Source organism: Mixophyes fleayi, chromosome 10 (assembly GCF_038048845.1).
Source record: "Mixophyes fleayi isolate aMixFle1 chromosome 10, aMixFle1.hap1, whole genome shotgun sequence".
Classification (NCBI taxonomy): Eukaryota; Metazoa; Chordata; class Amphibia; order Anura; family Limnodynastidae; genus Mixophyes; species Mixophyes fleayi.
In genome coordinates this window covers 100241333-100254265 of record NC_134411.1, presented here as the reverse complement: position 1 = coordinate 100254265, position 12933 = coordinate 100241333, and the positions used below count along the sequence as shown (strand labels likewise).

Below are 12933 nucleotides of genomic sequence, written 5' to 3'. Positions count from 1 at the left end.
AATAGAATATCTCTTTCCTTTATAGGTATGTAAATGCATTGGAAGAATCCTTTGTTGCTTTGTGTTCTTCGATATCCTATGTTACGATACAGCACGGGTCAACAATCCAATCACACACAGTACATACAATATTAAATTCAATTACTCCCAATACCAGAGCAAGCAACAATCATGTCTAGCAATTCTGCACCGTCTCCAAATAACAACACAGATCTGGAGAGGAGTCACTCAGACACCTCGGGGATTAACCAGGCCCCACACTCATCAAGGGACTGAATAACTGGCAGGTGGAAGTACTAATTACAAAAGGGAAACAGAAGATGCTTTGGTTTATAATTAAAGCCATTCTTTTGGGAGTAGACAAACATAGTAAACACAACAGTTGAAAATGAATGGGCAAAAAATGCTCTACAGTTATAAACACTATTCTGACGGTTTTTATAAATGGGCCCCAACTAAATCCTTGTCCTACGCCAGATCTGACCACTAACTTAGTCGCAATTACACTTTTGTTTTGCATCTGGAACAAGCAATAAGCTTCACCCTATTTTCCAGTAATTCCTCTTTGCACCCACATACACCCTGTATATATAGGTAGGTTGTTCTAATTCGCGCCATTATTGCAAAAGAAACTTATTGCAAAAAGTTTCAGAAATTCCCCTTTGTGTTGCTGTAGAACTCACTGCTACAAAATTCTCAGAATCTCTTATCATTATACGTGTTGGATTTTTAAAAAGGACATATGGAAAAACATTTTGGGCCTGAGCCAATGAGGAAAGTACCGCTTTCATACTGCCGCCCCGGCAATATCACGGGTTTTTCAAGCCGGGTTTTTGCCGGGGCTCGGAGCGTCCCAGCTCAGAAACACCATTCATACTGCACCTCGGACCCGGGAATTTCCCGGGTTGACCCCATTCATACTGCACAAGCCTGTGCCCTGGCAATTTGTGGGAGTCATCACCAGAGCAGTTTTCATTGGCTGAAAACATTTTTTTTTTTGTAATAGTCTGCTTTTCTGCTGTTTTGTCCATAAAGATGTGTGAGTGTATCTTATAAGATATTTTAATTTTTATTGTTCCATTGTATCATTTGTAAACAATCAGACATTTCTTCAGTGTTTCCACCAATTCCGTTCTGTACTGCTCACCGCTCCGTACTTTACTTTAGTCACCTATGTAAAGTATGTGCGACCTTTCTCTTTCGTTTGTTTCTTATAGTGTGGATGATAGAAATAGTTGTTTCAGTCCATACTGTTGTTTTCCTCTCGAGTTTTTTTTTCCTGGTTTTATGTATGCAGTTAATGTAAATATTGTGCGCATTACAGGTCAGACAGCCAATCAGCTTGTTTTCTGTGCAAACCGGGTTGAAAAACCCGGGTTGCACCATTCATAGTGCAGGCAACCCGGGTCCGACCCGGGAATTACCCTTCGATAAATCCCGGGTTGAAGACCCGGGTTTTTAGACCCGGGATTTTTGACTTGTACCATTCATACTGCACCAAGACCCGGGTCGTTTGAGCTCGCCCCGGCAAAAACCCGGGATTTTGGTGCAGTATGAATGGTTAGTCAAAAAAAGGAGTATATGTTCTCTGGGACAAACCATGTTACAATGCATTGGGTGCAAAGAAGATTATTATTTTGCACATAAGTTAAATACTGGCTGTTTTTTTCATCTAATACACAAATAATCGCTAGCTTAACTTTTACTCTGAAATTTAAAGAAGCGCCTCCCAGTGTCTCGCTCACATTACTGCAGGGCTGTACAATATGTGGATTGTTAACCATATATGCACCATCTTCACTGGCTGGATAAATGAAGTGCTGGCAGAAGATACAGGTAGGATGTCATTCCACCAAGCTAAGGTTAGCTGTGACTGAGGTGATTAAGACTTTGCCATCTACACACACAAAGTTTAAAGTGAGGGGTAATTGCGCAAACAATAAACAATATATCAGAACAATGTGAATAGCCAATGAATTGGACACCTAAGTAATATGGTACCAAGTCCCCTATAGCTTCAGAAAGTCTCACTGGTACCATAGAACTAATCCATTCAAGATAAGTCCCCTGTTGCGGGCTGAATATTTTTTAAATAAATAGAAATTAAGTGTAAACCCGCTGTCAGTGTGTGTAGTGTTGAGGTGCACATATTAGGCCGTGCACCTCCTTCTTAGCCCTGGCTAGCTCCTGGCGTGGATGTAGATGACCCAGGTTGGGTACACTTGACCGATGAGGAAATATTTGACATCTACAAGCCCTACAAATAAAATCCGAATTTCTGCAAAACCGATAGGAAAAATAAACAGACTTACCTTGAAGGTGACGCTGGATTGGATCACCATGCTGACAGCAAGTTATTCTGATTGGAGAAGTGTTCGGCACTGCAGCTTGACGTCATCGCTACGTCCGTCAATAGAAATTTAAAGCGGCAATGTGGGGACCCTTAAGGTTAAGTGTTTAAACACTTAACCCGACATTGGCGCTTTAAATTTCTATTGACAGACGTTGCAATGACGTCAAGCTGGAGTGCCGAACACTTCTCCAGTCGGAATAACTTGCTGTCAGCATTGTGATCCAATCAGAGATCTCCAGCGTCCGGTTCAAGGTAAGTCTGTTTATTTTCCAATAGTTTTTCTGAAATTCGTATTTTCTTTGTAGGGCTTGTCGATGTCGGATTAGTGGTAACCGTGAAAACCATTATCACCGGATGACCCGGGGGTCCCCGCACATGCAGGTTATTTTTACAGACTCTCTGTGAAGATGCTGGGACACAGGTGATGTAATTCGGAGTGCAGTGCAATCAGATGGCTCAATAATTTGGGTACCAGATCATACCCCTCCTGTCACCTCCTGCACAGCTCTTAACAGCTACATGCACAGAATATTAATGAGAAGGTCACATTTAAAATAAGTGTTCACTCACCCTTCCTGTGCGGGGGTAATATCTCTCTCCTGTCCTCTCTGGGGGGTAATATCTTTCTCACGTCCTCTGCAGGGGTAATATCTCTCTCTGGTCCTCTGCGGGGGTATTGTATCTCACCCTCTTCTGCGGGGGTATTATCTCTCACCCCTCCTCTGTGGGGGTATTATATCTCACCCCTCTGCTGGGGTAATATCTCTCACTCCTCCTCTGTAGGGGGTAATATCTCTCTCACGTCCTCTGCGGGGGTATTATATCTCTTACCCCCCCCTCTGTGGGGGTATTATATCTCTCACCCTCCCTCTGCGGGGGTATTATATCTCTCTCTCCTCCTCTGTGGGGGTATTTTATCTCTCACCCCCCCTCTGTGGGGGTATTATGTCTCTCTCCCCTGTTTGTGGGGGTATTATATCTCTCTCCGCCCCTCTGTGGGGGTATTATATCTCTCTCTCCCCATCTGTGGGGGTATTATATCTCTCTCTCTCTCCTCCTCTGTGGGGGTATTATATCTCTCTCCTCCTCTGTGGGGGTATTATATCTCTCTCCTCCTCTGTGGGGGTATTATATCTCTCACCCCCCCCCCCCCCCCCTCTGTGGGGGTATTATATCTCTCACCCCCTCTGTGGGGGTATTATATCTCTCACCCCTGTCTGTGGGGGTATTATATCTCTCTCTCCTCCTCTGTGGGGGTATTATATCTCTCTCCCCTCCTCTGTGGGGGTATTATATCTCTCTCTCCTCCTCTGTGGGGGTATTATATCTCTTTCCCCTCCTCTGTGGGGGTATTATATCTCTCTCTCCTCCTCTGTGGGGGTATTATATCTCTCTCCCCTCCTCTGTGGGGGTATTATAACTCTCACCCCTGTCTGTGGGGGTATTATATCTCTCTCTCCTCCTCTGTGGGGGTATTATATCTCTCACCCCCCCCTCTGTGGGGGTATTATATCTCTCTCTCCTCCTCTGTGGGGGTATTATATCTCTCTCTCCTCCTCTGTGGGGGTATTATATCTCTCACCCCCCTCTGTGGGGGTATTATATCTCTCTCCTCCTCTGTGGGGGTATTATATCTCTCTCCCCCCCCCCTCTGTGGGGGTATTATATCTCTCACCCCCCCTCTGTGGGGGTATTATATCTCTCATCCCCCTCTGTGGGGGTATTATATCTCTCTCTCCTCCTCTGTGGGGGTATTATACCTCTCACCCCCCCTCTGTGGGGGTATTATATCTCTCTTCCTCCTCTGTGGGGGTATTATATCTCTCACCCCCCCCTCTGTGGGGGTATTATATCTCTCACCCCCCTCTGTGGGGGTATTATAGCTCTCTCCTCCTCTGTGGGGGTATTATATCTCTCTCCCCCCCCCCCCTCTGTGGGGGTATTATATCTCTCTCCCCTGTCTGTTGGGGTATTATATCTCTCTCCCCTCTGTGGGGGTATTATATCTCTCTCCTCCTCTGTGGGGGTATTATATCTCTCACTCCCCTCTGTGGGGGTATTATATATCTCTCTCTCCTCCTCTGTGGGGGTATTATATCTCTCACCCCTCTGTGGGGGGTATTATATCTCTCTCCTCCTCTGTGGGGGTATTATATCTCTCTCCTCCTCTGTGGGGGTATTATATCTCTCTCCTCCTCTGTGGGGGTATTATATCTCTCTCCCCTCTGTGGGGGGTATTATATCTCTCTCCTCCTCTGTGGGGGTATTATATCTCTCACTCCCCTCTGTGGGGGTATTATATATCTCTCTCTCCTCCTCTGTGGGGGTATTATATCTCTCACCCCTCTGTGGGGGGTATTATATCTCTCTCCTCCTCTGTGGGGGTATTATATCTCTCTCCTCCTCTGTGGGGGTATTATATCTCTCTCCTCCTCTGTGGGGGTATTATATCTCTCTCCTCCTCTGTGGGGGTATTATATCTCTCTCCCCCCCCCCCCCTCTGTGGGGGTATTATATCTCTCTCCCCTGTCTGTTGGGGTATTATATCTCTCACTCCCCTCTGTGGGGGTATTATATATCTCTCTCTCCTCCTCTGTGGGGGTATTATATCTCTCTCCTCCTCTGTGGGGGTATTATATCTCTCTCCTCCTCTGTGGGGGTATTATATCTCTCTCCCCCCCCCCCCCTCTGTGGGGGTATTATATCTCTCTCCCCTGTCTGTTGGGGTATTATATCTCTCACTCCCCTCTGTGGGGGTATTATATATCTCTCTCTCCTCCTCTGTGGGGGTATTATATCTCTCTCCTCCTCTGTGGGGGTATTATATCTCTCTCCTCCTCTGTGGGGGTATTATATCTCTCACTCCCCTCTGTGGGGGTATTATATATCTCTCTCTCCTCCTCTGTGGGGGTATTATATCTCTCTCCTCCTCTGTGGGGGTATTATATCTCTCTCCTCCTCTGTGGGGGTATTATATCTCTCTCCTCCTCTGTGGGGGTATTATATCTCTCACTCCCCTCTGTGGGGGTATTATATATCTCTCTCCCCCCCTCTGTGGGGGTATTATATCTCTCACTCCCCTCTGTGGGGGTATTATATATCTCTCTCTCCTCCTCTGTGGGGGTATTATATCGCTCTCCTCCTCTGTGGGGGTATTATATCTCTCTCCCCTCTGTGGGGGGTATTATATCTCTCTCCTCCTCTGTTGGGGTATTATATCTCTCACTCCCCTCTGTTGGGGTATTATATCTCTCTCCCCTCTGTGGGGGTATTATATCTCTCACCCCTGTCTGTGGGGGTATTATATCTCTCTCTCCTCCTCTGTGGGGGTATTATATCTCTCACTCCCCTCTGTGGGGGTATTATATATCTCTCTCCCCCCCTCTGTGGGGGTATTATATCTCTCACTCCCCTCTGTGGGGGTATTATATATCTCTCTCTCCTCCTCTGTGGGGGTATTATATCTCTCTCCTCCTCTGTGGGGGTATTATATCTCTCTCCCCTCTGTGGGGGGTATTATATCTCTCTCCTCCTCTGTTGGGGTATTATATCTCTCACTCCCCTCTGTTGGGGTATTATATCTCTCTCCCCTCTGTGGGGGTATTATATCTCTCACCCCTGTCTGTGGGGGTATTATATCTCTCTCCTCCTCTGTTGGGGTATTATATCTCTCACTCCCCTCTGTTGGGGTATTATATCTCTCTCCCCTCTGTTGGGGTATTATATCTCTCACCCCTGTCTGTGGGGGTATTATATCTCTCTCTCCTCCTCTGTGGGGGTATTATATCTCTCTCCTCCTCTGTGGGGGTATTATATCTCTCTCCTCCTCTGTGGGGGTATTATATCTCTCTCCTCCTCTGTGGGGGTATTATATCTCTTACCCCTGTCTGTGGGGATATTATATCTCTCTCTCCTCCTCTGTGGGGGTATTATATCTCTCTCCTCCTCTGTGGGGGTATTATATATCTCTCTCTCCTCCTCTGTGGGGGTATTAGCCCCCCTGTGTGGGAGAAGGGGGGGGTATTATATCTCTCTCCTCCTCTATGGGGGTATTAGCCCCCCTGTGTGGGAGGAGGGGGGGGTATTATATCTCTCCCCCCATCTGTGGGGGTATTAGCCCCCCTGTGTGGGAGGAGGGGGGGGGGGTATTATCTCAGTTGGACGCTCAGCCCCGCCCTCTGTGTGGGAGAGGGGGGGGGGGGGGTATTATCTCAGTTGGACGCTCAGCCCCGCCCTCTGTGCTGCTCTCTTCCATCATCCTGTCACTCTCTGGTAATTTCTCCCTGATATCCGCCCCCTGTCCCCAGTACTCTGTCAGTCATATTGTATTGTGGCCCCTGGGGCAGCAGACGAGGGCCCAGCCCCTGAGAGTACACAGGGGATCCCCAGACCTCCCCCATCGGTCCTGGGGCCCTGACGGTCACTACCAGGTCCTGATCCCTTATATCAGCCTGATGTTGCTAAGCAATCGTCCTGCTGTGTTTCCTCTGGGTCCTAGTGCCGGCCACACCCTCAGTCACTGGGGGGGGGGGTGACTACCCCAGAAGGGGGGGTGTGGGGGGGGGGGGGTCACATAAGGGTCATTGTTTTCTTCTTAGAAATAAAGATTATATGTTGCTTGTATCTGATTATTACGGTTCTGCAGTGTCGGTGATCATCTACAGCCAAGTGGTAGCATTTAGGAAATGCCAGCTCAGCAGAATACTAATACAATATATAATATAATATAATACAATTAATAAAACTGTATTTGTTAACTCAATAAAAAAAAACTAAAATACCTACTTTGCTTTCTGTAAATAGCTCAACGTGTTTCAGGATTACAAAACCTCTTAGTCTGAATGTAATCAGTTTAAAATGAGAACGCTCATATTTTCCATACATTTAGTTCTGCTTTAAAGTTCACAATTCAGTCCGTCCACAATGGAGAGACTTGTACTTCATTAAACACTGGGAACCATTTATAAAATAAAAATCTTGTGTTTATTGAAAAGGGCATAATTTAAACAGTAAAATGCTGCACATACTGTACAAGTTACTATACTGGGCAATAGATTGTAAGCTTGCGAGCAGGGCCCTCATACCTCTGTCTGTATGTATTACCCAGTATTGTCTTATCAATGTTGGTTCCCAATTGTAAAGCGCTACGGAATCTGCTGGAGCTATATCAATAAATGTTGATGATGATGGGCTATTTATTGGCTATTTGTAGGTGGTGTTACATTGAGAACACGACCTGGCCATAAATGCATGTAGACATGCCAGTTAGCGTTAAAAAATAAACACGTTTAAACTAACGCTCATAACAGGAACACATATGAACAAACACATACATACTGCACAAAAACCAGGAGAAGTAATACTATGTAGCTACCCTTACATAGAAATCAAAAGACATACTGAGCATTTTGCCATCACCATCTCATGTTTTAAGGGATTCCAGAGCTTAACCGCCCTTACAGTAAAGAATCCTTCCTTTGCTCATGGAGAATCCATCTTTTTTCCATTCGTAACTAATGACTCCTTGTCCTGTATGGTTCCATTGTTGAATGAGATTTGTTGTCTGTTTATTAAATCAAATCAAACGATACAATGTGCTTTGGAACGATAATTGTTCACATTAATGCGATATAGGGCCAAATGGTCGTTTATCGTGTGATTGGCCTGATCATTGGTGAAAAACCTGTAGTGTGTGCCCAGCCTACGTCAGACTGGACAGACTGAGTCCTCCTATAATGTAAATGCAGTCATTGCCTTAGTGCAGTAAGTAACCGTCTCTCAGTAAAGAAAGTGGATTTCTTTAAATATTGAAAGCACCTACGATGGGAAGCGTGCCTCCTTCCCATTGGAAGCTGTAGGGAAAGTGCCTCGGGCATGTAAAGTGCCAGCTTCATGAGTGTGCACTCAGGGAAGGAGAATGTTATTATTTAATTTAACTCTACTTTTATAACAACATCTAAGCCAAATTTTCATAGTAACCACTTAACTAATAGTTTCAATGCAGACATTTTATTGATGTCTTTTTGGCCATAGAGCCTACAAAATGGCAGACAGTACTCAAGGTGAGGTCTTACCAGTGACCTATAAAGTGGTAATATAACCTACCTCTTCCTGCTACTAATATACCTTCCTATACAGCCAATACTGGCTTCTCCCACTGCTCTCTGACCTTCATATCATCGGGACACCCATAACCACCCAAAATTGTCCTGGAAGTAATCTGGACAACTTGAGCGCTGGTACGGTGCCGCCATGTTGGGAACGTGGCCACGTGTCCTTGGGGTGTGCCAACCACCTCTACGTTTATGAATATGCCGCGCATGGACATGCAGCATTCGGTCACCACGAGGACATACTTCCCAGGATTTGGGACAAAGGTGCCGACTGACGGGGAAGGGAAGGGGGGCTCAGCAGCCTATTAGGAACATTTTAAAGGAAAACAAATGCAGCCCAGTTATCCAGCTCAAGGTAGCCCACTATGGGACCGGCCCGGAGGGGGGCACATGCCCCTCTACCCAGCCAGCCACAGGAGACGGAGCAGTCACCTGTAATGGGGACAGTCCTCTGTAAATCGGGACAGTTGTTAGACATGTCCCTGTGGTTACTGTCATCACATTCATTCTGTATTCTGCTCCTGGTGCCCTATGGGGGTGTTGTTGGGGCACTTGGGGGGGGGGGCATGCTGGGACTGTTAGTTCCACAATAGCTCGGTCACCAGCCACAGAGCTCCAGTTAGAGAGCAGGGGTGGGTGCACCCTAGGGGGGGCATGCTGGGACTGTTAGTTCCACAATAGCTTGGTCACCAGCCACAGAGCAGGGGGCGGGTGCACCCTAGGGGGGGGGGCATGCTGGGACTGTTAGTTCCACAATAGCTTGGTCATCAGCCACAGAACTGGAGGGGGGGAGATTAGGGTGCATGGGTGGGATATTGGGATCTTGGGGGGTCTGCGCCCCCGGACTCTCACTCAGACTCTGGTCCCTGACAGTCACTTCCCGCCCGGTGCAGCTGCGGTGACGCGTTCGGACATCAGCCGGGTAATGTCAGACATCGCCCTGCTCTCGGGTGGGAAGGGGTTAAGCGCGCGGCGAGGTGCGGCGCCTGCTGATGACGTCAGTGAGGACGGACGGCCTAGCGGGATCCCGTCACTCGTTGTCCCGACTTCCCCAGTAGTCTGAGCGAGAAGCCGGCAGCGTTCTCTCTCCTCCCTCAGGTAAGCCGGGGACAGGGCGGCCACTCCGGGGAGTGTGACATCCGGGCACTGAGCGAGCCCCGGAACATGGCGCTGAGCCCGGGCCTTCCTGTCCCCCCCACTCTGGTGATGTGGCCCCTTCTGTCCCCCCACTGTGGTAATGTGGCCCCTCCTGTCCCCCCCCGCTGTGGTAATGTGGCCCCTCTTGTCCCCTCCCCACTCTGGTAATGTGGCCCCTCCTGTCCCCCCACACTGGTAATGTGGCCCCTCCTGTCTCCCCCCCCCACTCTGGTAATGTGGCCCCTCCTGTCTCCCCCCCCCACTCTGGTAATGTGGCCCCTCCTGTCTCCCCCCCACACTCTGGTAATGTGGCCCCTCCTGTCTCCCCCCCCCCCCCTCCCACACTCTGGTAATGTGGCCCCTCCTGTCCCCCCCGTCCCCCCCGTCCCCCCACTCTGGTAATGTGGCCCCTCCTGTCCCCTCACTCTCCTAATGTGGCCCTTCTTTTTGCTGGGGTTCTTTAAGCGGGGTGCTCCCTTCAGTATGAGACCACTAAATGTTACCCTCCTCTTCTGGATGTAGAGCCTTAAATGTCAGCCTCCCTGTCCAGGAGGGGGAGACCCCCTAAATGTCAGCCTCCCTGTCCAGGAGGGGGAGACCCCCTAAATGTCAGCCTCCCTGTCCAGGAGGGGGAGACCCCCTAAATGTCAGCCTCCGTCTCCAGGAGGGGGAGACCCCCTAAATGTCAGCCTCCGTCTCCAGGAGGGGGAGACCCCCTAAATGTCAGCCTCCCTGTCCAGGAGGGGGAGACCCCCTAAATGTCAGCCTCCGTCTCCAGGAGGGGGAGACCCCCTAAATGTCAGCCTCCGTCTCCAGGAGGGGGAGAACCCCTAAATGTCAGCCTCCGTCTCCAGGAGGGGGAGACCCCCTAAATGTCAGCCTCCCTGTCCAGGAGGGGGAGACCCCCTAAATGTCAGCCTCCCTGTCCAGGAGGGGGAGACCCCCTAAATGTCAGCCTCCCTGTCCAGGAGGGGGAGACCCCCTAAATGTCAGCCTCCGTGTCCAGGAGGGGGAGACCCCCTAAATGTCAGCCTCCCTGTCCAGGAGGGGGAGACCCCCTAAATGTCAGCCTCCCTGTCCAGGAGGGGGAGACCCCCTAAATGTCAGCCTCCGTCTCCAGGAGGGGGAGACCCCCTAAATGTCAGCCTCCGTCTCCAGGAGGGGGAGACCCCCTAAATGTCAGCCTCCGTCTCCAGGAGGGGAGACCCCCTAAATGTCAGCCTCCGTCTCCAGGAGGGGGAGACCCCCTAAATGTCAGCCTCCGTCTCCAGGAGGGGGAGACCCCCTAAATGTCAGCCTCCGTCTCCAGGAGGGGGAGACCCCCTAAATGTCAGCCTCCGTCTCCAGGAGGGGGAGACCCCCTAAATGTCAGCCTCCCTGTCCAGGAGGGGGAGACCCCCTAAATGTCAGCCTCTGTGTCCAGGAGGGGGAGACCCCCTAAATGTCAGCCTCCGTGTCCAGGAGGGGGAGACCCCCTAAATGTCAGCCTCCGTGTCCAGGTGGGGGAGATCCCCTAAATGTCAGCCTCCCTGTCCAGGTGGGGGAGACCCCCTAAATGTCAGCCTCCCTCTCCAGGAGGGGGAGACCCCCTAAATGTCAGCCTCCGTGTCCAGGAGGGGGAGACCCCCTAAATGTCAGCCTCCGTCTCCAGGAGGGGGAGACCCCCTAAATGTCAGCCTCCGTCTCCAGGAGGGGGAGACCCCCTAAATGTCAGCCTCCGTCTCCAGGAGGGGGAGAACCCCTAAATGTCAGCCTCCGTCTCCAGGAGGGGGAGACCCCCTAAATGTCAGCCTCCCTGTCCAGGAGGGGGAGACCCCCTAAATGTCAGCCTCCGTCTCCAGGAGGGGGAGACCCCCTAAATGTCAGCCTCCGTGTCCAGGAGGGGGAGACCCCCTAAATGTCAGCCTCCGTGTCCAGGAGGGGGAGACCCCCTAAATGTCAGCCTCCGTCTCCAGGAGGGGGAGACCCCCTAAATGTTTCCTTTCTCTGGATGTAGAGCCTTAAATGTCGCCCTCCTCCTCTGGAGGTTTTTTTTGACAGGGCCCTTTTTTTATGTGTTAATGCCTGGACAGCTTTAAATTGTCCTTCTGCTTTCTAATGATCATCCTTCACATGGAGTGATTATCACAATTGGTTATCTGTAACATTTAGATAATCCAGTATAAACTTGGTGAGACTGTTACACAACAAATTTATTATGTAAATTATTATTTAGATATAAAAATACTGACATTTTACTGATGTTTGTAAAACCTGTGGATGAACTTGGAATTTTGAGCAGTTGACAGCTCACGATAAGAAATTCCCTCAGCTCAATAGGAATCTGAAAACAAGAGGATAAACTATAATATGTACTGTTTTTATAAATACCTTGTTGAGTAAGCAGTGAATAATGCTCACCTTTAATTGGTGATATGGTTGTGTGGATACAGTGTAGGGTGCTCTCCTCTATACCCCGAGAGATAAAGCCTTTAATAGAATCTATCTCCAGCAGCTGCAGTGTTCATAACCCCAGTGTGACTATTTTTCATAAAGAAAATATATAGTGCAATATTGGCTTACAAAAGATGTGGTCATTCTGATTATATGGTGCGTTGGTTTTTATTCGAAAAGTGTGTTGTTTTTTTTCTACCATAATTAATTTTAAATAGTGTGAAACCCATCACGTTTTAAGGATTCTGGGGACCTTTTTTCTCGCTCTTGGCTGCACACAAAAAACCGTTAAACTACATAAGAAATGGTCGCAGTTGCGTGAGGTGGCGCTGATCTAAATCTCCGACCAGTTGACGGCTGTACTTGGCACTTCATCATCATCATCATCATCATCATCACCACTTATTTATATAGCGCTACGAATTCCGCAGCGCTGTACAGAGAACTCATTCACATTAGTCCCTGCCCCATTGGAGCTTACAATCTAAATTTCCTAACGCACACACACACAGACATTCTTTCGCAGCTTGCCGCTAGGTTTATGCACATGGATATTGTACATTCTTGGTTGAATGAACCAAAGATGGGCTGTTAGTGTCAGTGCGGAGGGAGAAACTGCAGTAAGGAGCGTGGGTCGCTATTAACCACAACTTACCATGGTAATGGCTTATTAAGTGTATAAGCTCCTAAGGTCTTGGGGCAAGTACACTGCTTACCATACAGATGAATAATCACTACTTCGAGCTCCATTCATGGAACTGTTACTGTAGCAGTATCACCTGTGTGTGTGTATATACCCTAAATCTTTTGAAAACTCAGCCATCTTTCCTCTAGGGATTGAAGCTGTATTTCCCACGTGGAAGGCACAGCTAAGAGATCGGTAGTCTCTATAGTAAA

At 48.7% G+C, this 12933-nt stretch overlaps 2 protein-coding genes across 3 annotated transcripts in view; one reads left to right on the top strand and one right to left on the bottom strand.

The window, feature by feature from the left end:
- The window catches only part of LOC142104560 (thyrotropin-releasing hormone receptor-like), a 53400-nt gene extending 50052 nt beyond the window's left edge, over positions 1 to 3348 (bottom strand). The window contains exon 1 of the mRNA XM_075189297.1: positions 2924 to 3348. The gene's annotated coding sequence lies outside the window, so the exon portion shown is untranslated. The remainder of the gene's footprint in view (positions 1 to 2923) is intronic.
- Positions 3349 to 9448: 6100 nt separating this feature from the next.
- The window catches only part of ZC3H18 (zinc finger CCCH-type containing 18), a 76764-nt gene continuing 73279 nt past the window's right edge, over positions 9449 to 12933 (top strand). Inside the window, exon 1 of one of the 2 annotated variants that reach the window (XM_075189295.1) lies at positions 9449 to 9564. The gene's annotated coding sequence lies outside the window, so the exon portion shown is untranslated. The remainder of the gene's footprint in view (positions 9565 to 12933) is intronic. The other variant, XM_075189294.1, reaches the window with a different exon arrangement.